The 18,301-nt window shown below is 46.7% G+C and overlaps 1 long non-coding RNA gene across 1 annotated transcript; it reads left to right on the plus strand.

The window, feature by feature from the left end:
• The first annotated feature begins 12,397 nt into the window (after positions 1–12,397).
• LOC146036661 (uncharacterized) lies at positions 12,398–16,080 on the plus strand. Its single transcript, XR_014460907.1, has 3 exons — positions 12,398–12,726; positions 14,596–14,705; positions 15,744–16,080. It is a non-coding gene; the product is annotated as an uncharacterized LOC146036661 (long non-coding RNA).
• The last annotated feature ends 2,221 nt before the right edge of the window (positions 16,081–18,301 follow it).

Genomic DNA, 18,301 nt, shown 5'->3' on the forward strand with positions numbered 1-18,301 from the left:
TTAGAACAGATATCTGAAAAATACAGTAATTTAAGTATTTCTAGATTCCATTACTTGCAGCTGAGAAGCTATGTAAATAATGAGATGGTTAAACCAACAATTAAGGATATAACAGAAGACCTGGAAGTAATAACATGTCGGGCTAAAAATAAAAAATGCACAACCTCCTTACTGTACGCACAGATTAAACGGCAAATCCAGGTAGACAATATACAGACAGGATTGGTAAAATGGAAAGAAGACCTACCGGAAATAACCCTCCAATCTGTGCTAACAGTGTTTATCCGTATAAACAAAAACCTAGTACTGTAGGTTCCTCATATATGGAAATGCAATATAAATTGCAGTGCTGCAAGTAGGATTAATGTCTTAGTGGTACTGTGCCGCGCGCCGAAGGCGCGCGTCGCAAAATGGGCGTGGCTGTGGGCGTGGCTGTGGGCGTGGCCATGACGCTAGTGGGAGTGGCTACACGACAAAGGGGGCATGCATAACCAAATTTACAGCCCCTTTTCTTTGCAAACTGGACTATGCAGAGCATAGCAGCCCTGGCTGCCCCCCAGATGTATGTACTTGGCCCAGAAGTGTGATGCAGACAGCGTTGCAGAAATGTTTAATAATTAAACATTTCTGCAACGCTGTCTGACCACACTTCTGGGCCAGTACATACATCTGGGGGGCAGCCAGGGCTGCTATGCTAGCCTAGTGCCTTTGTGACTTACTGTAAGCCCAGAAATAAATATGTATTATTAAACATTTCTGCAACGCTGTCTGCACCACACTTCTGGGCCAGTACATACATCTGGGGGGCAGCCAGGGCTGCTATGCTAGCCTAGTGCCTTAAACTTTAATACATATTTATTTCTGGGCTTACAGTCAGTCACAAAGGCACTAGGCTAGCATAGCAGCCCTGGCTGCCCCCCAGATGTATGTACTGGCCCAGAAGTGTGGTGCAGACAGCGTGGCAGAAATGTTTAATAATTAAACATTTCTGCCACGCTGTCTGACCACACTTCTGGGCCAGTACATACATCTGGGGGGCAGCCAGGGCTGATTACAGAGAAACTTTTCAACTTACTTAACTTCTCTAAGTAAGCGCGGGCGCGGCACACGAGTGAAGCTGCTTCAGGCCGCCGACTGTCCCCCTCCCGTTTGCTGCGTCACAGGCTGGCTGCAGAGGATTCCCGCCGGCGCCAAATGGTCTGGCCGCGGTGACGTCCTCTGAATATGTTAAGCGTGGTCGGATGCGGCACGCAGGACGCGCCGGCGCAATGAAGTCATTGCGCATTCCGGCGCATGCGCAGTCAGCGCTGCCCGTGTTCCTGCGCATGCGCAGTCAGCGCTGCGCGTGGATATGTCTTAGCGGTACGGCGTACCGGCGGTTTGTGATATAGTGGTACGCCGTACCACCGCGTACCGCCTGAATTGCACCACTGATAAATTGTTACACAGGGCGTACTACACACCTAATAGGATGTTCCGCATGGGAACTTCTATAGATGCAAACTGTTTTAAAGGTTCAGGGATTTGTGGGACATCCATGTAAATCCCTTGCAAATTAGACTAACGCAAGGGCATTGTATATTAATAGCTAAAATAGCCGCAGCAACAAGGAAGACAATACTATCACAGTGGACACTTTCAAATACGTTAACAATATCCCTATTAACCCTCAGAATTACATATTTATTCCAGATGGATTGGATAGAAATTACTAGAGTTAAAGAAGAAAAAGTTAAAAAGTTCTTTGATATATGGCTACCACATGTCAAAATCCTGCCTATGCAGACTAAAAACATCATGAAGAAGTCAGTGGCATCTACATCATGGTACAAATTAGTGTCTAGCCCTGGGGTAGCCAACCCTAGTCCTCGAGAGCTACCAACAGTGCATGTTTTGCAGGTCTCCTCACAGAGGGCCTTATTTTGGTTCATTCTTTCTGACAAAATCCTTCTTAGATGGGCAAAACCATGTGCACTGCAGGTGGGGCAGGTGTTACTTGTGCAGAGAGAATTAGATTTGGGTGGGGTTTTACTTCAAAGTGAGATCTATATTGCAGTGTAAAAATAAAGCAGTCAGTATTTTCCCTGCACAGAAACAAAATTACTCACCCAAATCTAACTCTCTCTGCACATGTTACATCTGCCCCCCCCTGCAGTGCACATGGTTTTGTCCATCTAAGAAGGATTTTGTCAGAAAGAATGAACCAAAATAAGGCCCAGAATCACAAGTGAGCTAATTAGCTCCATCTGTGTATCTTTTAAAATGTGTCAGTGATTAATGAGTGCAGCTGTGCAGCAGCTAGGTTGTCTGGAATATGTGAACTGTTGGTAGCTCTCGAGGGCTAGGGTTGGCTACCACTGGTCTAGCCAATGGAAAAGAACCATTTTAAGGATGAAAACAGAATAAACTAATTTAAATAGGAAGAGATAGAGAAAAATATGGGGGAAGATAGCAGGGGAGTAATTAATACCAAAATGTTATAGAGAAGATTATAAGTAATATTGTGTATGGATTGTTAAGTTAATATGAAAATGTATTTTATTAAGATAACGGTAATGACAAGTGACAAGAAATTTTATATTTCTATATGTGAAAAAATATGGAATGTATATTTTTTTTACTATTGATAATAATAAAGAAAAATAAATAAAAAATAAAATAAAAAAGGGAATAGATGTGCGCTGTATTATATCACCACTGAGTGGCTATGTACAGATGGAGTCACTGTCATCTATCCCTATAATAGGATTAAGTGAGTAATTGGATTACGCTGCTAATCCCCTACTGTATTGGGGTGTGGTATAGGGTCCCGACAGTCGGGATCCTGACAGCCATTATCCCGACGTTGGGATCCCAACTGGCCGGACCCAGACAGCATGGCGAGCGCAACTAAGCCCCTTGCGGGCTCGCTGCGCTCGCCACGCTGCGGGCACCACCTATTCTATTCTCCCTCTATGGGGGTCGTGGAAAAATAGCCGACGGCCATCGGGAACCCGGCTGTTGGTGTTTTGACAGTCGGGATCCCGACGTCGGGTGAATGCCTGTCGGGACCCCGTCCGGCACCCAATGTATTGTTCTATGTATTGTATTGCAGCTGAGAACAATAGGATAGCTATGGCTAGCCTCCCTGTGAACCTGTGAGGTACTGCTTGTCCCACGTAGAGGCTACATTTGCATATTGTGGACAGGAGAAAGTTATATCCAGCTACTGTTATTAACCTGTCATTCAACACTTCTTTTGAAGTTTATTTTGTGAAATAGGTGGTCCAAACAACTAGCATCAATTATTGCAGCAAACCACTGCATTAATTACCAACAGGTGATCACTGTATTAAATTAAAGGATACACCTTCTTCATTCACTTATTCATTAGAGAATTTGGTACTTGTGTATTTTCACGGCGCCCAGTACGCTATTTGCGTACTGGGCTATTCTGCGTAGTTAAATTGCATCCCATCGCATTGCATGTACAGATGGGTCGGGATTCATCTTTGCAGGGGATGGCGATGGTGTCGCCATCGCCATCCCCTGCCCCGCCGCCATCTGTATGCCATCGCGCGTCCCCTTCCAACGGTGCTGCCCTCGGTCGCCCAGTGCCCACACCGGGCGACCGCACCCCCCAGTAGCCTCCTCAGGTCCTCCCCTGCCCCTGGAGCGGGAGGCGGACAGTAATGCATCCGCCTCGCCACTCGGATACTGTGACGCGCGTGCGTGGGGGACAGTCAGATAGCGGCGCCGTGTTGCTGGCGACCCGCCAGCAGCATGCTGCTGGCGGGTCACCAGCAAAGACGAGCCAAGATTCATCTGTACTGTTAACGTTGTATGCGATGCGATGTGATTTCACTGGTTAATTTATTCACTGCACCCTGTTCAATTTTTGCATTGCATCGCATACCTTAACACAAAAATACCATAACACAATGCAATGTGATGCGATGCGATTTGTGACAGAACAGCCTGTGTCATATGTGTTTAAAAGCCCTGTATAAATGTATGTGTGATGTAAAAAACCTTTTCATATCCCCATTATCCACGTCATACCGAAGCGTGGCGAGCGCAGCGGAACACATCCTCCGACCTTTTCATACCTCCACTATCCACATCAGCGTGGTGTTGATTTTATATAGTGTGGCGAGCGGGAAGCGTGGCGAGCGCAGCGAGCCCCGCGGAATACATGTAAAGTAATCAGCGTCCCCTTGCGGGGCTCGCTGCGCTCGCCATGCTTTGGGCTCGGTGGCTCGCTGCGCCCAATGGTTTGCGTATGCACACCTGTATAGGGATCTATAAAGTTGTAGCGGTGATTTACTCTGGCATGAGTATATCCTGCCTGCTCCAATTGCTCTGAGCTGTATCTCCGCCAGCAATCCGAATAAATGGTTGTTGCCGGCCGGCCATGGCGCTGGCGGTGGATGGCGGCTGGCGACGCCAGCGCCATCCCCTGCCAAGATGGGACCTGACCCATCTGTAGCATCAATTATTGCAGCAAACCACTGCATTAATTACCAACAGGTGATCACTGTATTAAATTAAAGGATACACCTTCTTCATTCACTTATTCATTAGAGAATTTGGTACTTGTGTATTTTCACGGCGCCCAGTACGCTATTTGCGTACTGGGCTATTCTGCGTAGTTAAATTGCATCCCATCGCATTGCATGTACAGATGGGTCGGGATTCATCTTTGCAGGGGATGGCGATGGTGTCGCCATCGCCATCCCCTGCCCCGCCGCCATCTGTATGCCATCGCGCGTCCCCTTCCGACGGTGCTGCCCACGGTCGCCCAGTGCCCACACCGGGCGACCGCACCCCCCAGTAGCCTCCTCGGGTCCTCCCCTGCCCCTGGAGCGGGAGGCGGACAGTAATGCATCCGCCTCGCCACTCGGATACTGTGACGCGCGTGCGTCACAGTCAGATAGCGGCGCCGTGTTGCTGGCGACCCGCCAGCAGCATGCTGCTGGCGGGTCACCAGCAAAGACGAGCCAAGATTCATCTGTACTGTTAACGTTGTATGCGATGCGATGTGATTTCACTGGTTATTTTATTCACTGCACCCTGTTCAATTTTTGCATTGCATCGCATACCTTAACACAAAAATACCATAACACAATGCAATGTGATGCGATGCGATTTGTTACAGAACAGCCTGTGTCATATGTGTTTAAAAGCCCTGTATAAATGTATGTGTGATGTAAAAAACCTTTTCATATCCCCATTATCCACGTCATACCGCAGCGTGGCGAGCGCAGCAGAACACATCCTCCGACCTTTTCATACCTCCACTATCCACATCAGCGTGGTGTTGATTTTATATAGTGTGGCGAGCGGGAAGCGTGGCGAGCGCAGCGAGCCCCGCGGAATACATGTAAAGTAATCAGCGTCCCCTTGCGGGGCTCGCTGCGCTCGCCATGCTTTGGGCTCGGTGGCTCGCTGCGCCCAATGGTTTGTGTATGCACACCTGTATAGGGATCTATAAAGTTGTAGCGGTGATTTACTCTGGCATGAGTATATCCTGCCTGCTCCAATTGCTCTGAGCTGTATCTCCGCCAGCAATCCGAATAAATGGTTGTTGCCGGCTCAATGTTGTCATTAATGGCACAAATAAGAGTGGTGGCAACATGTTTTGGTACCACTACAATGAAGCACTGCCCACTTTCTCCAGAGATCCCACCAAAAACCCATTGCTGGGGAAAAACACGGCCGACATTGCATTTCCTTTTTACAAAACCGCTCTCATTGACCTCGACAATTTGGCCCGGTCCATCAATGCGGCGCTGCGGCTGTGCCATCAGGTCTATGGTACAGGCCTCCCGCATCCATCCATTGTAGAGTACAATTGTTTTGTTTGACATTTGCAGCTCACGCTGGCAATAATTAATAGATGTGAGCTCCTGTGCCCAAGAATATATGAATCTCAGCAAAGTCAGAAATGACAAACGGTAGCCAGGAAAAAAATGCCCCTCTCTTAGGCTCACCTTCTGTCGGCATGCTTTAATATGGCACCGCCACATACACTCTGCATGCAGCAGCAGCAGATGAGGATCCTGGAAAAAACAGACAGCCTCCTCCTCCGTGTTAGGCAGGGTGAAGATATTAGCCACAGATACAGCCATTTGGGATAACTCTGCTGCATGTCTGAGTGATACTGCCATCCTGTCACAAATTCACCAACTGATTCTGACAGTGAGCGGGAATACTATCTGTGAGTGACTATGCAAATAACGTATCTCTGACGGACTACGTTAATTCTGAAACCACAGTTATGCATACACCACTAGAATTACCGTATTAAGTAATGAAATCGCATCGCATGCCACTATAACGCAACATGCGGTCCGATGCGATACATAATACACAAGTCAATATGATACTGGTCTCATGTAAATGGGTCAGTTGGTTCCGAAGCTATAGTCGTTTCAATGATATAGCCGGTTAAGGGGGGGGGGGGGGGTGTGTAGTTTTCTCTCCCCTTCACACCAGAAAATGCGGGACTAGGCTGGTGTAAAAGGGTAAATGTCCCTGCATGATTATGGGACCATATTCCCGGCAGTGGCGTAGCTACATTTTGGGCGCCCCCCCACCGTTAGTAATGTCCCTGTTTGTGAAGCATATTGTGAATTTTGTCTTAATCCGTTTGCTATAGTGTGTATTTTGGCTCAATTCAGGTGGCATAATGTGTAAGAGGCAAGTACAGTATAAGGGGGTTAGTATTGTGTTGCATGATTTGTATAAGGGGTATATGGTGTGGTAAACTTAGGTAGGTACTTGTGGATTATCACGGCTCCCACGATGGCCATCGTATGCGAAAAAATCGCATTGCATATGATTTTTCACTGAAAAGCATCCAAATGCATTGGAATTAGTATGAAACATGTTCAATGGCCCCCAAATGGCATTTTTGAGGCTGTACCACCCTCACTATCAACGCAAACCCGAAGCGTGGCGAGCGCAGCGAGCCCGCGAGGGGCGTCGGTACGCGTCCTACGACCTTTTCATACCCCCACTATCCACGCCGGCGTGGAGTTGAGAATAGAAAGTGTGGCGAGCACAGCGAGCCACCGAGCCCGAAGCGTGGCGAGCGGACACGGACACCTGTGAAGCCCGTGAGGGAACGCGGATACCTGTGAAGGTATCCGCGTCCCCTCGCGGGGAGCGCTGCGCTTCGGGCTCGGTGGCTCGCTGCGCTCGCCACACTTTCTATTCTCAACTCCATGCCGGCGTGGATAGTGGTGGTATGAAAAGGTCGTAGGACGCGTACCGACGCCCCTCGCGGGCTCGCTGCGCTCGTCAGTGAAAAATCGTATGCGATCGCATGTGATGCGATTGCATGCGATTTTGACAAAAACGGCAAAAATCGGTAAAAATCGCATCGCGCGACACTATAGATGGCATGCGATGGCATGCGACGGGAGCCGTGATAATCCACAAGTACCCTTAGGTAACCACATAAAAGGTGCTGAGATGTTTTGGCTTTCATTTTTTTTTAGTAATGTAAATATATATATATATTTATTTGATTGATTGTATACTAAGGTGAGTTAGTTCATTATGGAGAGTGTTGAGTCCCTGTATTTGTATTTATTAGAGCATGTGGTCACAGGCCACTTTCACCCCAACCTGGGAATGGCGAGTGCTGTTTGCACCCCATTCGCAGGGATGGCGAGTGTTGTGGTACTCTGTATGTGTGTATATATGTGGGTTAATTTTTATTAACCTTTGTTACTGTGATCATAGCTTTCTCTTTCACCCCAGATGAGCTAATTTATCTGTAACCTGTTACAGCTGCCCCTTTAATTCTAAGTCAGGTGTTGTGTTAGGTGACTGCCTCATCTTTAAAAGCCATAAGGCACTTGGCAGGTGAGCTTTAAACCAGGAAAATACACATGTCCACTTTAGCTATGATGTGTCGGCAGTTGGCAGGCTCTTGAGAAACAAATGCTAGTGTAGGACTTGCAGTGAAATGGGGTCCCTTGGCGATGGGCTGCAAGCTTAAATGCATTGATCAATTCATGAACTAAAACCCCATTATTTATTTGATTGATTGTATACTAAGGTGAGTTAGTTCATTATGGAGAGTGTTGAGTCCCTGTATTTGTATTTATTAGAGCATGTGGTCACAGGCCACTTTCACCCCAACCTGGGAATGGCGAGTGCTGTTTGCACCCCATTCGCAGGGATGGCGAGTGTTGTGGTACTCTGTATGTGTGTATATATGTGGGTTAATTTTTATTAACCTTTGTTACTGTGATCATAGCTTTCTCTTTCACCCCAGATGAGCTAATTTATCTGTAACCTGTTACAGCTGCCCCTTTAATTCTAAGTCAGGTGTTGTGTTAGGTGACTGCCTCATCTTTAAAAGCCATAAGGCACTTGGCAGGTGAGCTTTAAACCAGGAAAATACACATGTCCACTTTAGCTATGATGTGTCGGCAGTTGGCAGGCTCTTGAGAAACAAATGCTAGTGTAGGACTTGCAGTGAAATGGGGTCCCTTGGCGATGGGCTGCAAGCTTAAATGCATTGATCAATTCATGAACTAAAACCCCATTATTTATTTGATTGATTGTATACTAAGGTGAGTTAGTTCATTATGGAGAGTGTTGAGTCCCTGTATTTGTATATATATATATATATATATATATATATATATATATACATATAATTAGTTGTAAGCATTTACACAAATAGAGACACACCATGAGCAGACCACCCAACCAGAACACTGGTCACACCCCCCACATTATTAGGTGCTGGCCACAACCCCTATTATTGCGCATAATAGGCCCTTGATAATTTTCAGCTCCAGGCCCATTTAGACCTTAATCTGGCACTACTCCCTACTCCTCTCCCTGCTGAGCTGCCTCCCTCACCATGCTGCTGGGTGCCTGCACAAGTGAGGGCTTGGCATAATGTGAAGGGGGGTTGTGTGTAATATGATTTAGTGGTGTATACAGGCTGTAATATGGGAGGGGGTGGCTGTATGTACTTGTGTAATATGGGGAGGGCTGTTTTCAAATAGTATATACTGTAGTGGTGTATGTACCAAGACTAATATGGGGGATATGTGTATTGTAGTGTATTGTAAGCACCCCCACTGCACCGCACTCCCATAGTCGTGCCAGAAGTGATAGGGGTTAGGAATAGCGAGGGGCGCATCGTTCACTGTGTTCGGCCGGAGCCTAGTGAAGAGACACTCGTGAGATGATAGTGACATCATCATCCCACGAGAGCAGGAATCTATGCAGCGGCAGGCATATGGAAGCTATAGAGTGATTCCTGAAAGTGCTCGCTCTAAGCACCCGCTCTCCGCACACCTCTCCCTAGCTCAGCTGGCTTCTTTGACCCAGCGCAGGTCTCCCTTACTTGTGCTCAAAGAAGGCGCATGCACCCCCGGCACTGACCTACACTGCTCTGTCATTTCCCCTCTGTCCTATTACCGATGAATTGTCCATGACCCCTCTATCACTCCTCTCTCTCCTGTTCTTATTTTCTAAGTCCCTGTCCTGTCCCCTCTGTCCTGGTGTTGGCACCCATCTCTCCTGTCCTTATCCTCTCTGTCCCTGTACTGTCCCATCTGTCCTGGTGCTGTCACCCATCTCTCCTGCCCTTATCCTCTCTGTCCCTGTACTGTCCCATCTGTCTTGGTGCTGTCACCCATCTCTCCTGCCCTTATCCTCTCTGTCCCTGTCCTGTCCCATCTGTCCTGGTGCTGTCACCATTCTCTCCTGTCCTTATCCTCTCTGTCCCATTACTGTCCCCTCTGTCCTGGTGCTGCCACCCATCTCTCCTGTCCTTATCCTCTCTGTCCCTGTACTGTCCCAACTGTCCTGGTTCTGTCACCCATCTCTCCTGTCCTTATCCTCTCTGTCCCTGTCCCCTCTATCCTGGTGCTGTTACCCATCTCTCCTGTCATTATCCTCTCTGTACCTGTCCTGTCCCCTCTGTCCAGGTGCTGTCATCCATCTCTCCTGTCCTTATCCTCTCTTTCCCTGTCCTGTCCCATCTGTCCTGGTGCTGTCACCCATCTCTCCTGTCCTTATCCTCTCTGTTACTGTCCTGTCCCCTCTGTCATGGTGCTGTCACCCACCTCTCCTGTCCTTATCCTCTCTGTTACTGTCCTTTCCCCTCTGTCCTGGTGCTGTCACCTATCTCTACTGTCCTTTTCCTCTCTGTCCCTGTCCCTTTTCATACCCCCACTATCCACGTCGGCGTGGAGTTGATTTTATATAGTGTGGCGAGCGCAGCAAGCCACCGAGCCCGAAGCGTGGCGAGGGGACGTGGATACCTTCACAGCTATACGCGTCCCCTCACGGGCTTCACAGGTATCCGCGTGCGCTCGCCACGCTTCGGGCTCGGTGGCTTGCTGCGCTCGCCACACTATATAATCGCGGCAAATCACGGCAAATCGCATCACATGCAATCTGATTGTATGCGATGCGATTTGATGCGATTTTTAGGTGCGATGAAGAAAATTGGGCGCCCAGATAAGTCACAAGTACCATTTTTTTTCACCACTGAGTGCCAATGAGGGGGGGAGGGGCATTCACAATTTTGCTATGGTGTCCACTAAGTTCTAGTTACACCCCTGGCTGTGTGTAGTGTAATGCTGGGTACACACCAGGACGACTAGGGCCCGATCCGCACAATCTAGATCCAATTCCGATCAATTGGATGTAGATTGTGTGCTGATTGGGCCCTTTTCTGACCTGGTGTGGACCGATACCGATCCGATGCGCGGTCCCGCGGGTCGGTCGGTCGTTATTGAGATCCTACCTGCTGCAGGTAGGATCTCAATGACGACCATACAGCCGGGTGCGGGTCGCCATCGGATCGGACCCGCTCACGGTGCACATCGTGAGCGGGTCGTGCCCCCCCGCGTCATCGTGAGCGGGTCGGACGAGACACTGACGACCCGCTCACGATGTGCATTGTGAGCGGGTCGTCCTGGTGTGTACCCCGCATAATATAGTTGTGTGATATGGGGGTGCTGTGTGTAATGTAATGTAGTGGTGTGTGTACTGGGTGTAATATGGGATGGCTATGTCTATTATAGTGGTATGTGTCAAGGTTGCTACCCTACCGCATTTAGTGGGAGGCTCCCAATTTTTGAATGAGCTACCTGCTGTTCCTCCGCAAATCCTCTGGGTCCTCCCAGTTTTAGTGTATTCCTCCCCCGCATTTCTAAAGTGCAGATGTGCAAAGTGACGTACAGGACACACCCCCTAGTTGCAATAGGTACGCCCATAGGTGGAGTTAGACACGCCCTTTGGGTGGATGACACAACCCCACAGCGCTGCAGAAAATTCTACTACCCTCTCAAATCTCCCTGAAAATGGTTCTCTAAAGTAGGCAAGTATGGTACTGCCAAGTATGCCGTATCAGTCCAGGGGTGATGCTAAGTGTTCCGTATCAGTCCAGGGGTGAGCCAAGTGTGCTGTATAATTAATCAGGTGCTGCTAAATCTGCCATATCAATCCAGGGGTGCTGCCATTTATGTATTTAAAAGAATAATACATTTTTTTTTTCTTTTTACTGCAGGAGTGTCGCCATGTGAGCCGTATAATTCCTTGTGTGCCGCCATGTGTGCTGTATCAGGTCCGGGGTGCCACCATCTGCACCGTATAATTCCTGTGGTCAGCCAAGTCTGCTGTATAATTCCTGGGGTGAACTAAGTTTGCCGTATTATTCATGGGGTACTGCCAAGTATGCCATATCAGTCCAGGGGTGATGCTAAATCTGTCGTGTCAGTCCAGGGGTGATGCTAAGTGTGCCGTATCAGTCCAGGGCTGATGCTGAGTGTGCCGTGTCAGTCCAGGGGTGATGCTAAGTGTGCCGTATCAGTCCAGGGGTGATGCTAAGTTTGTCATGTGAGTCCATTGTTTGTGCCACCCACTTGTGTGGCTCAGCATAGTTATCCAGCTACCTCGGTGCAAACTTTTGCACTAAAAACAATATTGTAAGGTGTTCAGAATAGACAGGAAAGGAGTGGAAATTAATGATATTGAGGTTAATAATAGAGTTGGAGCAACAACACCCCCCCCCCCCCCTAAAAAAATTCTGCGATTTTAGTGATTTTTAGGTTTTTTTACAAACAAATACAGATACAAAACACAAAAATGGTGGTGTTTTGGAACAGATCCCGATACTGACCCAAAACACGTTTCACAAAACAAGAAAAGTGCCTGTGCACACCCCTAGTACACATAATTGAAAAACATGTCATACTGTAGTTAGGGAGTTTTTTATTCTGATAAATTGGCTAGCATCTAATGAGGGCTTATAACTAATCAATGAAAATAATGAAGTGAGGCAAGGGAGCGGCCATTATTGCTGGGGCCATAACATGGTTAAAAGGCTTAGTTAGCCTGTATGGCTACAGGGCAGCATAGATAAGGTCAGCATGAGACCAAGGCACCTGCACATGGAGCCAACGGTCACCAACAGCCATGGAGAGAGGACACCCAGAGTCCTATCATTTCCACACCTATCACAATCTGACTACAGCCTCTCATCTGCCCACTACAAGCTCCGATACTGTGGGATTACTTTAGGAGATATAACCAGTGTTTTCATTTTGTTGGTGTGTTCCTGGATTGGCGACTAGGAAGTGTGATTTTGTCACCTGTGTACATTGTACCTGCAAAGCACTGCACCTGCCTGGGTAGTTTATAACCCACCAGGACTTGCGACCCTCACAGGCCTCAATGCAGATCACTCCTCTTATATTACAGGTAAATAAAAACTATATTAAACCTGGGGGTGAGACAGCGGGACCGTTGGGAGGTATGCTTTATTTCCAACTGATCAGTGCTTGTAATATGAATGAGGAGCCGGGGGTCTGTAAGGGTTACTTATTGCTATGACATGTTCTAAACATGTATGTGTCCTGTTCCCATGTGTGGTATGTATGTATACTGGAGATGCCCCATCCAATCAGTTCTCCAGAGAGATGTCGCATTTTTTTAAAATCTATATGGGGACATCTGCATGTATTTAGAACCACATAAAGGGGGTGATTATATAATATCCACATTCTTTTAGGGCATATCATAAAAAATAATCAAGATATTGACCCCCAGCAAGCCTGCACTTATGTACTTCCATAGGCATGATCTGATTGGCTATAGCTCCTGTCCTTCGGTATTATGACACGTTGCAGCATCATAATGTGTGTGGGGTACTGGCAGTTAGTGTCCTGTACAGACTTGGAGAGAGAAGATGTCTGTAGACTCGGCAGAGACTATTTTTGCAGAAGTGGCCATTAAACAGCCACTGCTGTGGTGAGTATCTCCCAAATATCAGGCACCAGGTCCTTACTGTTGTGCTGTGGGGGGGGGGGGGGATTAGTATAATACATCCATGGGGGGACATTGGCATTAGTAGTTGGTGATGATTACTGGCGCATCCAAAGCATCATGATACGCCTAAAATGTATAAGCCATGTAATAACTCAGTAGTATTTAGCAGACTGTGATGAGATGCACTTACCATAAGATATATATCAATGTTTTGCCTGCTGGAGCTTTTCTATTCTTAGTAAATTTGACCATATTACATGTCACATTATAAGTATGAAAAATACAACCTGAGTCATAAATAAAATGCGAATTAAAGGGTATGGAGCAGAAGAAACTAAAATAATGTAAAAAGGGTGTGAGAAATATCTTTTCACATAAATTCAATAAAATTAATGTAAGAAACTGGGCCTCATATTGAGTTTTGTGTCATCCAAGGATAAGCTAACAAATATATAAATATTGTGAAATACACAAACCACGTAGTAGATTATGGGCGGGATGCTCTAACCTCCGCCACCAGGTACTGGCAGCCCCCCCACCAACGATACTAATCGTATATTTATTTACAGTTTCTTATATATCGCAGCAGATTCCGTTGCGCTTTACAATGGTATAAACATATGGGATTAGTATAGCAACGGGCAGCTCTTGTGATAAGAGCTGTCCATTGCGAAGTAGCCGGCAGAGGGTGAGCGTGTCCCCAGGGGCTCCCCTCCTGTATCCTTCTGCTGGCAGCTGCTGCGGACGGGCCCTCCTCCCTGCACCCGGAAGAGGATGTACATTGCAGGAAGGTCACTGGTCCGGGCAGCACAGCACTCTGCTGCCCGAACACAGGTGAGGTTAAGAGCTGTCCTTTGCAATGAGAGTCAGGGGACCCGGCGGCTCTCCCCTCCCTCCCTTACCAGACACTGCTGCACCGTGCTCTCCTCCTCCCTGCACCCGAAAGAGGATCATAGTGCAGGGAGGAGTTCACAGGTCCATGCAGCACAGCTCTGTGCTGCCCAGACACAGGTGAGGGGGGGGGGGGGGGTTTGTTGCAGGGTGTCGGTGTGGGACGGCGGTGCGGGGTGGCGGTGGGTCACGTTAGAAGCCCATAGGCTTCTATGGGGCATTGCCAGATTTTTCTGGCGATGCCCCCGTCGCGGTAACCAGGCGGGGGGATGCTTAGAGCATCCCAAAATGCGGTTAAAACACGATAACAGGGTTTTTACCGCATTTTTAGTTTAGAGATCTCCCCCAGAGAGATAATTCATTTGTGTAATTACTCTTGTTTTTTCTTTTATTTCTTTTTGCATCTCGCAGGCATCATGTGAGATGCAAGTCCGATGACAAGTTCTTTATCAAAAAGAAACTGTTGGATGACAGAAAAACATCGGTTGGGCCTGTCAAAGCGGACCACACTATTAAAGCATGTAAGCCTTTTTTCCTTTTATTATTAAAATCATATATTTGATACTGCATACACTGAGAAAAACTGAGTGGTAACCGCACAAGAGGTCCACTTATCATTATATATTAGTGACATATTCCTCAAAAACAGCCATATTTGGGGGCTAACCACAAATATTTAGTTTCACTCATATGCAAGTGATATCTCCGATATCTGCTGCGTTTTTTTCAGTTACTGACAATAGCCACAGCCCCCTAAAGGCCCTCATACACTAGTCGACTTTTCCTAAAAGTCAAACCAAATTCCCCCTGAGCACCCCGGGCAGCTCCCAGCAGGCTCATTTACAATTTGGCAATTTATCACATGAAAAACTCCCGTGGAGCTGCAGCAGCGGTGGGGAGCAGGAGAGCTGGGGAGTGGTGGGGCGGGCACCTGCAGGTGCAGGGCAACGTTGAGCTGCAGGTTCTGTGCAATGTTGAGCGGCGGGAGGCGGAGCTGGAAGTGTCAGCAGAATTTAAAAAAAAAAAAACACGTCAAAAGACTGGCCGGCTCATCAACCAAAAGTTCCTCCACTGTCCTGGACTCTAGGTAGAAGCTGCGGTGGACAGCTTAGCAGGCCACATGAGTCATGCAGCCGGCCATTGGTGCTGTGTAATACTATGTCTCTCAGAGAACACTGCAAATTATTGGATATAGAAACACATCCTCTTTATACAACATTTGTGCACTTAACTTCAGAGCTCTTAGTTATTAAGTAAAATAATACATTTCAATATACTGCCATACCCATTATTCAAACCCATAACCTGTTGCATTCCTGTTTAATACTCTGCTCATTGAGCTATTTAATTTTGCATAAAACTATGCAAGCACATGTGGAAGCGGCTTACATGCCCACAGCACTCCTATGACGCTCCCACAAGAACACTTAGTTACCACCCACAAATGTCCATTTCATGGAAAGTGTATATGTAAATGTCATGTGAATATGTACTTTATGATGGACTAGTGTTTGCTTGTGATAAATACACAGTGACTTATATTCTGCCTCTTCTCTTAGATGAGGATGACGTCCCCAAAAACTTTGGCAGAAAGTACATTTTCAGTAAGCGGGATTGGAACACCAAGATGTGCTGCCATAGTCCCCAGCTGCCAACCTCCTCCCCAGCTGATGCTCTGCCTCAGTCTCCAGCTAGACAGCTTCCAGGGAAAGTCCAAGAAAATGAATTGAGCCCCGAAGCCATACAGGAGGAAATAAAGAACCTCCTCCGCAAAATTAGAAGGATGTATAAAGTGGCCAAGTAACATCTGGAATAAGGGAGCTTGGGTGACCTGAGGTGCCATTCTCCAGCTGCTGCTCCCTGAAACCCCTGGGCCTGTCCATCACAATTGATTTTTTTAAATGAAAATATTGTCATTTTAATATGTTTTTAATAATTTAATATAATTTAAATTCTTTTTCTCTCCAAAAATGGACTGTGTTTTTATTTTGTAGAACTTAAGTATAGATGTTACATGGGCAAAATAATGATTAGTGTTTGCCTTAATGGTAGACCTTTCTGTGTAAGAAGGTCCAAACATGTGACATTATCCATCTCCAAACATGCTACATGTATGCAGATTTTACAAAGTCTCCTATACAGCAGATTTGGTCTTTTTTCCACCAAGGGCACAATGCTCCTGGAAGGTAGAGGGGGTGGCAGACCCAGTCTGGTCCCTCCATCATGCCCAGGTCCCGGTAATTAGTACCATCCCCCACTCAGAACGCCGTAAGTCCCCTCCATCATGCCCCTGCTCTAGTTATTAGTAATCCTTACTCAGGCCATGTGTTATGCTCCAGGGGCTGCTGTATTTTGCTACAATGTCAGAGATGTATGAAATGGAAAGTCACTGCAAGGACATAATACTGAGCATTATTGCCTAATACCTAATAATTTGCTACCTCACAACACTGAGGTCATGGGATCTGACAGTGGCGCACGCAGGGGGGGTTTCTGAGTACACAGAAACCCCTCCGGGATTCTAAGGGCCCTTGGCTGAAAGCTGAGGGTCCCCTCTTTCCATGGGTACAATAATTTAAAAAATCTGCCCTTGGGAACCGGAGATATCTGACTTCAAATCAGTGGTCCCCATCCAAGCCTGTTAATTGCTATTCCCAGTCAGATATTTCAGGTTCTGTCTGATTTAGAGTTTTCTGAGGGTATATTCCAAAAGCTGGGACTCTCCCCCTTTGATGGACATTAGTAGCTTGTCTCTACTGTTCCCAGAACCAGAGATATCAGCCTTCCAGCAGATGGTTCCTTTTCCAGCTCCACACTCCTGGTATGTAGTTTTATATTCTCGTTGGCAAATTGCTTTGCCTCCTGAACACTGATCCCCTAGTCCCCAATACCTTTGGTAGGTGGGGTTCTCTAGTTTTTAATTCCATTAAAATCTAAGAATATCTATTACCAGAAACTGGAGATATCTGCAGTCAAGCTAGCTGTCCTCCCACCAGAAAATTATGAATAATAAGCTATACACCCCTCCTCTGCATATTAAACATCCTCTACCACCCTGGAAGTTATGTATCAGGGCCCCTTCATTCAGCCCAATGCCCCCTTCTCCCACCCCATCTCCCACCATCTGTGCAGTAAAGGGGTAATTAGTGGAAATAACTGATCCAAGCCCTACATGCTGAGCGGTTGATATAATACCCCCTACCACCCGCGGGACATTAAAACTTCCCCTACCGCTGAAGGATCGGTAGGGGCCCCAATACATTGCTATGCCTAGGAGTCTACACTGCTGTTGACGGCCCTGTATGTATGTATATATATATATATATATATATATGGATAGCTGTTGTAAGTTGGCGCCCTTGCTTGAAGCTTCAATAATTGCTTCTATAATAGCCTTTAGTTATATAAAAGTAAATCAAAGTAAAGTCCAATAATTAATAAACATTTATTAAAAAGTCTCTTTTTTCATTCAATAGAGGTGCTTTTTCCAGACCATAAAAACTTCAATGTTGTATTCAGATATTTTCAGAATAGCAAACAAACGTCCCCAACACGTTTCGTCCCTGCAAGGGACTTCATCAGGGGTTTGCTACAAACATAAAAGTGTGAACTTTAAAAGAACATTGTACAGTCATCTTTTTAACAATGATAAAACATTCGAAGGACTTTACTATTGAATAATCATGACTACAACTTAGTTGGCTAAATCATCTTAGTATATCAACTTCACAATTGAACAAAGTTGGAAAAAAGTTACATGGAAACGGACGAACAGGAGAACAAATTTCCACAAAGGTTGATGAAGGACCATTCCAACTATACAGGTAACATACCAGATGTTATTGACACAATTTTCGCGATTCTTTCGCATAGGGCAGGGCTGGGCAACACCGGCCCTTCAGATGTTGATGAACTACACATCCCAGGATGCTTTGCATTAGTTTTGCTATGTGGCCATGCTGAAACTGGTGCAAGACATGCTGGGATGTGTAGTTCATCAACATCTGGAGGGCCGGTGTTGCCCAGCCCTGGCATAGGGTGTATCCCAACAAGACGTCAAAACAACAGATCCTCCATAGACTCTGATGCACCTGGTGGAGATAATGTATTGTTTTTA

This window comes from Crinia signifera, chromosome 9 (genome assembly GCF_055691185.1).
Source record: "Crinia signifera chromosome 9, ASM5569118v1, whole genome shotgun sequence".
Lineage (NCBI taxonomy): Eukaryota > Metazoa > Chordata > Amphibia > Anura > Myobatrachidae > Crinia > Crinia signifera.